This window comes from Brienomyrus brachyistius, unplaced genomic scaffold (assembly GCF_023856365.1).
Source record: "Brienomyrus brachyistius isolate T26 unplaced genomic scaffold, BBRACH_0.4 scaffold82, whole genome shotgun sequence".
Lineage (NCBI taxonomy): Eukaryota > Metazoa > Chordata > Actinopteri > Osteoglossiformes > Mormyridae > Brienomyrus > Brienomyrus brachyistius.
In genome coordinates, this window is record NW_026042357.1 from 284537 (window position 1) to 290536 (window position 6000).

Sequence of the window (6000 nt, forward strand, 5' to 3'; positions counted from 1 at the left end):
GGTGTGCGCTTGAACCCTGCGCCCAGAATAGTTGTTTTTAATTTGCAAGTTTGGTTTAAAGCTATTGCTTTTGGTGTATTTCATATCACACACTTGCTATAGTTCGCCTCGAAGAACGCTTAGCATAACTGGCCAGTAACGAGATATAGTACTGCCACTTCTATTACTGAGTAATTCGTCTTCGAAATACGGGAGTTTTAACACTATGGTGCTGGAAAATTACCGTCGGAAAGTTTACATGATCTATTTCTTCGTCATTGCCCATGTTACCAATGTTTAGTTAATGTCAAAAACTCAGAGGGCTATAGGTAGTGTTTTAATGTACTATCAGCACTGGCTCTGTCCTTGGTGCTGAAGCGTTTTTTTCCCTTAGCAATTGTTTCGATTCAGCAACCAGCCTCTCGTGAAAGTGCTACAGTTCATAGCAAATTCGGAGAATAGGGCTAATTTTGGCTGAAAAACAGACAAAATAATATATCTTACATGTTATCTTTGTTTTATCACAAGAAACTTAATTCAAACTAATTAGGATTTTTTTTTAATTTGCCGGATAGGTAGCTTAAATGTAAACAGGAATATATAGTTTAATGTCATTCCCAGGCTGTATAATTCGGAAAAAATATTCGCGTAGCATCTTAAACAGCGGAGTGACTACCGAGCCATAGCACGAGGTCTGCCAGGAAGACTAAAGCAGTAAGAGGCAGCAAAAAAACCCTTTCGATTGTAACCTGGATGGATGAACTGCAGAGGCAAAGCAGGGCCCACCAAAAGGCAGGAAATAATTTAACTAAAGAATATCATATCCGTAAATATGTACCAAATATTACAATCCTACATACAAGACACTTCAGCTACACTAGAGATAGAACGGGCATTTCAAAGTGAGAACACAAATGGCATATCAAATTAAATAATAAAAATAAAATGTTCACATTATTTCAATTTCCATTTCTCTTTTTTAGGATATTCTTTTACAATATTTACTAGACCTATAGGCCTAGATATATACGTAGGCCTATATTTGATTCCTGTAGTAGGTGCAACCATGACGTGCAGCTCTGTTAAAGACGGGGAAATAAATGAAAGAAATAACTGTACTTCTGCCCATGCATGTACACTATAATATAGAAAACGGATATCAATGTAGGATACATTTTTTTTAGTTTTTTTTTTTTACAGATAATTCACACAAGGGTACAGCAAATTCGAACAAGTCCGTACAAAATTATTTCGGTGATGTCACCACACGTCATGAATGTTCTAATCTGCAAACCCTCGAACTGCCAATATGTAGTCCCATAAACGCAGAAAAATGTAAACAATTATTGAAGGACCTCTTAAGGGAGGGGCAATTCTTTGTCGGGAAAGGATGTTGATCACGTGTTTCGGTTTTCCATCATTTTAATGCATAGATTTGCTACACTTTAAATATATGCTTTGTCTTATTTAAATTTTCCTAATACGTCATTTGCCTGTCGAATGATAAATGACCACTTCGATGTAAATTCAGATATAAAACATATAAAAACAAAAACATGAATGCCGAACACTACTCATCATTTAAACGCCACATGACGTTAAAAGTGCTATATTTAGCTCACGAAACGACAGCCTTCATTTTCAGGACCTGTTGCCCGTAAAATATGCATATAAAATACTCTATATAAAAACTCGACAATTTCTCAAAGAAATAACAGCGAGCAACTTTACTTGTTTTAATGTTATAAGAAATTATTGATGTTATTAATATCACTTCAGCTATTATACGAATATGAACTATATTTACAAGCAACATTTCACAGATGTTTTAACTGAATCCTTGAATTCCTTAAAAACACCTCACATCTGTCATTATTATTTAAAAAGAGGAAATTTTGAGTGTATACATTTCTCAAAAAAATGTAATGAGAAAGTTCATATAAATTGGTGATATCGTTTGTTCTGTATAATATTTGAAACCACACAGGCACGCTCTCCCCATTACACACACAGGCGTAGACCCTCATTTTCGAAACCGTTTGGGAAGTTCATTGCAACGTTTGAAGTCCTGTATACCATTTCGAAATCCACAGCACTGCTCCATTAATAACTAGTAAATAACTGTATAGATCGAGAAAATGAAATACAAAACTTTCAAGTCGTTGTTTTGAAAGAAAAAAATTCATGCTATCAGTCCAGAAACCAATTTAACCCTAAACAGACACCTAGGAAACGATATATTTTGGGCCCTTTCTTAGCTTATTATAATAAAATATATTTTTAAAATACTGATCTTTTGTACCTTTCCACGATCCTTTCGGTTCTATTGTTACCCTTTCCAAAAGGCCCGATTAATTAATTTCACACTGTAGCTCTATAGAGAAGATTTTCCCACAAACAAGTGACCGAGAAAAATGTAGTCCGAAAGAAAAAAGTCAACATCAAGTTCAACAACGCGCTGGCGCTCATTACCATGACAATAACGTCTGGGAGCACTGAAGTCTTCTTAACAAGAGGGTCTGGCGTCAAGACACTCCACCTCCCAGACCCTGAAATATTTTCCCAGGCTCCTATAACAATCGCACAACTGTTTGCTTTAAGCGCGAGCGCAGAGGCCACCAAGTTCGCCTCGTGATTACTTAGCAAAGGACTTAGAGAAAGATTTCGCTAAGGCTGCATTATTTATTGTGTCACATTTCTCTGACAAGAATGACAAAATCACAAAATAAAAATAACACATCAACAATGCCAGCAATAAATTGAAGGATAAACACCATTCATACTATTTTACTACAAGCACCAGTAGCGGAAAAAAATGTGCTCACTCTCTCTCCCACTAAATTTTATAATACTGAAATTCAACTATTCCTTTTAAGTTATTGTGCATATAAATGCATAGACTTGTGAATCTTATCAAGGCAAGGGCATAGTCGTTACCAAAAAAATATGTTATTAAATTAAATATAAAACGCATATACTTACTCGTCGAGGCCTTTTGGGATAATCCACCATAATGTGCATTATTGAAATAATGTCCATAAATAACACAAGTTTGATATTTTTTTCCTTACTGTTAGAAATATATATGAAAAAAAATAAGCGGCGTGTGTAATTTACTAGGCTGGACGTGAAAATAACCAATGACATCCCGTGTTAGAAGTTCTCCGTAATCGATGAAGTGCAAGACCCCAAAAACTATATTGAAAAATACATCCCATCCTGAACAGCGAATTTTGGACTCCGCCATTACTTGTGGCTGACTGACCTGAGACCGACGAAGTTGGAAGCAAAGAAGACTCCCTGATTTCTGTTAGCATCCGGCCTGGCGTTATGTTTTCCCATAGTCGAGCAGAGTATCTGTCCAAGTCCGTTATTAGTGCCCTCCACTGGCCCGGCTGCTGTGAACGTGTACAGAACCTCAAACAGCGCAGCTCTTCTATTCATTGTCCATTGTGAACTGATGCCTATTGTTCCAACTCAGCGTGAACGGTTCCCCCTCCTCTCCCCCAAGTACGCCTTATATCTTTTCATTATATCTTATCAATCATTTAGAAATAAGAAAAAGAGACAGACATATAAATAGGCAGACAAAAAGACAGACACGGCATACATAGATATATCAGACATAAATATAGAAAGGGTGGAAGGAGCAAAAATGTTACATTAAAAATCGGAAATGAGTAACGTACAAGAGTTGCAAAAATTTACTATTACCCACAGTAGTGTGCCTTAGCATAGTTCGTCTTTGAGCGACCAGTTAAGATCATTTATATACTTTCGCGCCTCCCCTAAATTTATTTCACTTGAAAAAGAAAAAACTTTATGACTTTGCCATCATACGTAAAATAAATCATTTAACCAAAATATATAATTCACCCGTCTTCTCATTAGGTTTCCCGTTTACTTTATTTCTCCATTCACTGATGACGGCTACCGTTGCCACAGGCGTGGCGGCACTCTTCCAAGGAGCTGATGGTGAAATTACTCGTGCCTTAAGTCTTGCACCAGCGCAAGAACGAAAAGGGGGCTGCCGTGTACGTCGTCTGCATTATCTGCACATCGTCGCCTAAAGTATCACTTGCATCAACTGCACTTTGAAGACCGGAATCACACAGAGAACGAAATGATCATAACAACGGCGACGAATCGGTCCGGTTATAAACGACGCGCACCGTCTGACTTATGAAAAGATGCGCAGGATAACAGAACGGTACAGAGAGCTGCATTCCAAATAAAATAAGGGCGGACACGAGAGCCAAGTGAAGGTGCTTGTAATACGCTTCTGTGTCAATACTGCAAGATGGCATTGAAAACTATAGGCTCTGGACAACGTTGTCTATCCTTAAGGAGAAACACGCCGCATTATTTTATAGCGCATTCGTGCGCTGATTAACACTAGTTTTATGCTCTAATCGCGCACGCTACACTAGTGATTCTTCGTCTCAGCGCACAGCAAAAGACCTGCGATTCGACTCACCGTTGACTTGGCAGATACCAAAATAGTGTTGACTCAAGATGTCCACATTTTACTACGTGCGTGATTGCGTCCTGACGTCAAGCACTGGGATAGGTCATTTTTATCCATAATTTTATAACATTCTGAAAGGTGTGTATTGCTTAAACCTCGTACATTAACGTCGGTCCGGCATTTATATCTGCGAAAAGGCGATTCTTACCAACTTACCAGTTTGTTTTTTATATAAATATGCATAATAACGGTTTTCAAATTGCCATCTTCTGATATAACATGTATTACAAAATTATACATAGATTTTATCCGCCTTCACACGAGAATGTGGTTAAATGTGGTGATTTCGGTATAGTAAAGACAGCTTTTAAGTTACATTTTCAATGATTTAACTAGTGAGTTAGTTTAAAATTTCAGAGTATCCATCTTAGATTTATGAATCGTCTTACGAACTTTGCAAATTGATTTTTTATTGTGAAACGATTTAATTTATAACTGTACCTAAACTACATGATTACTACATTACTTGCCACATAGATTCTTTACAAGAGACCCTTACAACCCTAAGATAACCTTGGCGATAATAACCAGCTCTCTCTCTCTCCCCCTCTCTCTTTGACACACACACACACACACACACACACACACACACACACACACACACACACACACAGAGCTATTAAATCACAGCCATGCAGCACTGTTTTTAAACATTACAACACTGAGATCCGCTTGAAATTGAGCAGCCTTCAATCATACTAGCATGAAACCGAACCGAGTCACACGGATTTGAATGTGTATTCGAATATGTTGCCGAATATGACATATGTGTAACTGTGTATAAATTGTCGTGTAAAAGACGTGATATAATGTAAGAAAGAAATAATAATGAAACTATTTTATGGGGCAATACAAACTCACATACGCATAAAATTGATAGAAATTTCGGATGTGTGCATTACCCAGCAGTTCCTTTTTGACGAAGTGTATTTTGATGGCTACAGTGCACTGGTACAGATATCCACACAATTTATGATCACGGTGATCGCGCGCCACTTTATGTCAAGTGTGACTAGAAGCACATTGATTTAAGAGAGTAAAATAGTTTTAGTAAGAACAGGATAACCGCAAAATACGTTTTTACTGGAATCGTATGATTTTTTTTACTATTATAAACCTCTGCCTGCATGCTCAACAAACAATGATTTCAATGGCAGTGACGATATAAAAACAACTCATAACGAATTCCAGGAGAATTAATCTATTAACCCAAATTAAAGACGTTTTTTGTGTTCCCTGGAAGTGTAGTGTTGAAGCACACGAATAGATGAATTCCAGGCACGTTTTGCAGCAATTTTTGGCACTGGATAGCTTGGTTTATTCATTGGATGCGTTTTAAAATACGCTTTACAACCAAATTCAATTCATTCCATATTATTATGCTGTTATACGATAGCTAGGCGCCAGAATCGTCTGTAAATTGAGCATTACTTTGAATACTATAAAACAACAGAACAGAGTGTCCAGGTGCGCGTCACTGTGAAAAGGCGGCA

General features: G+C 37.3%; 1 long non-coding RNA gene across 2 annotated transcripts in view; it reads right to left on the bottom strand.

The window, feature by feature from the left end:
- Nucleotides 1–4509, bottom strand: part of LOC125726997 (uncharacterized) — a 44888-nt gene extending 40379 nt beyond the window's left edge. Inside the window, exon 1 of one of the 2 annotated variants that reach the window (XR_007388490.1) lies at nucleotides 4457–4509. This is a non-coding gene — a long non-coding RNA (uncharacterized LOC125726997). Of the gene's footprint in view, nucleotides 1–3244; nucleotides 3532–4456 lie in introns of those variants that run through there. The other variant, XR_007388491.1, reaches the window with a different exon arrangement.
- Nucleotides 4510–6000: the final 1491 nt, after the last annotated feature.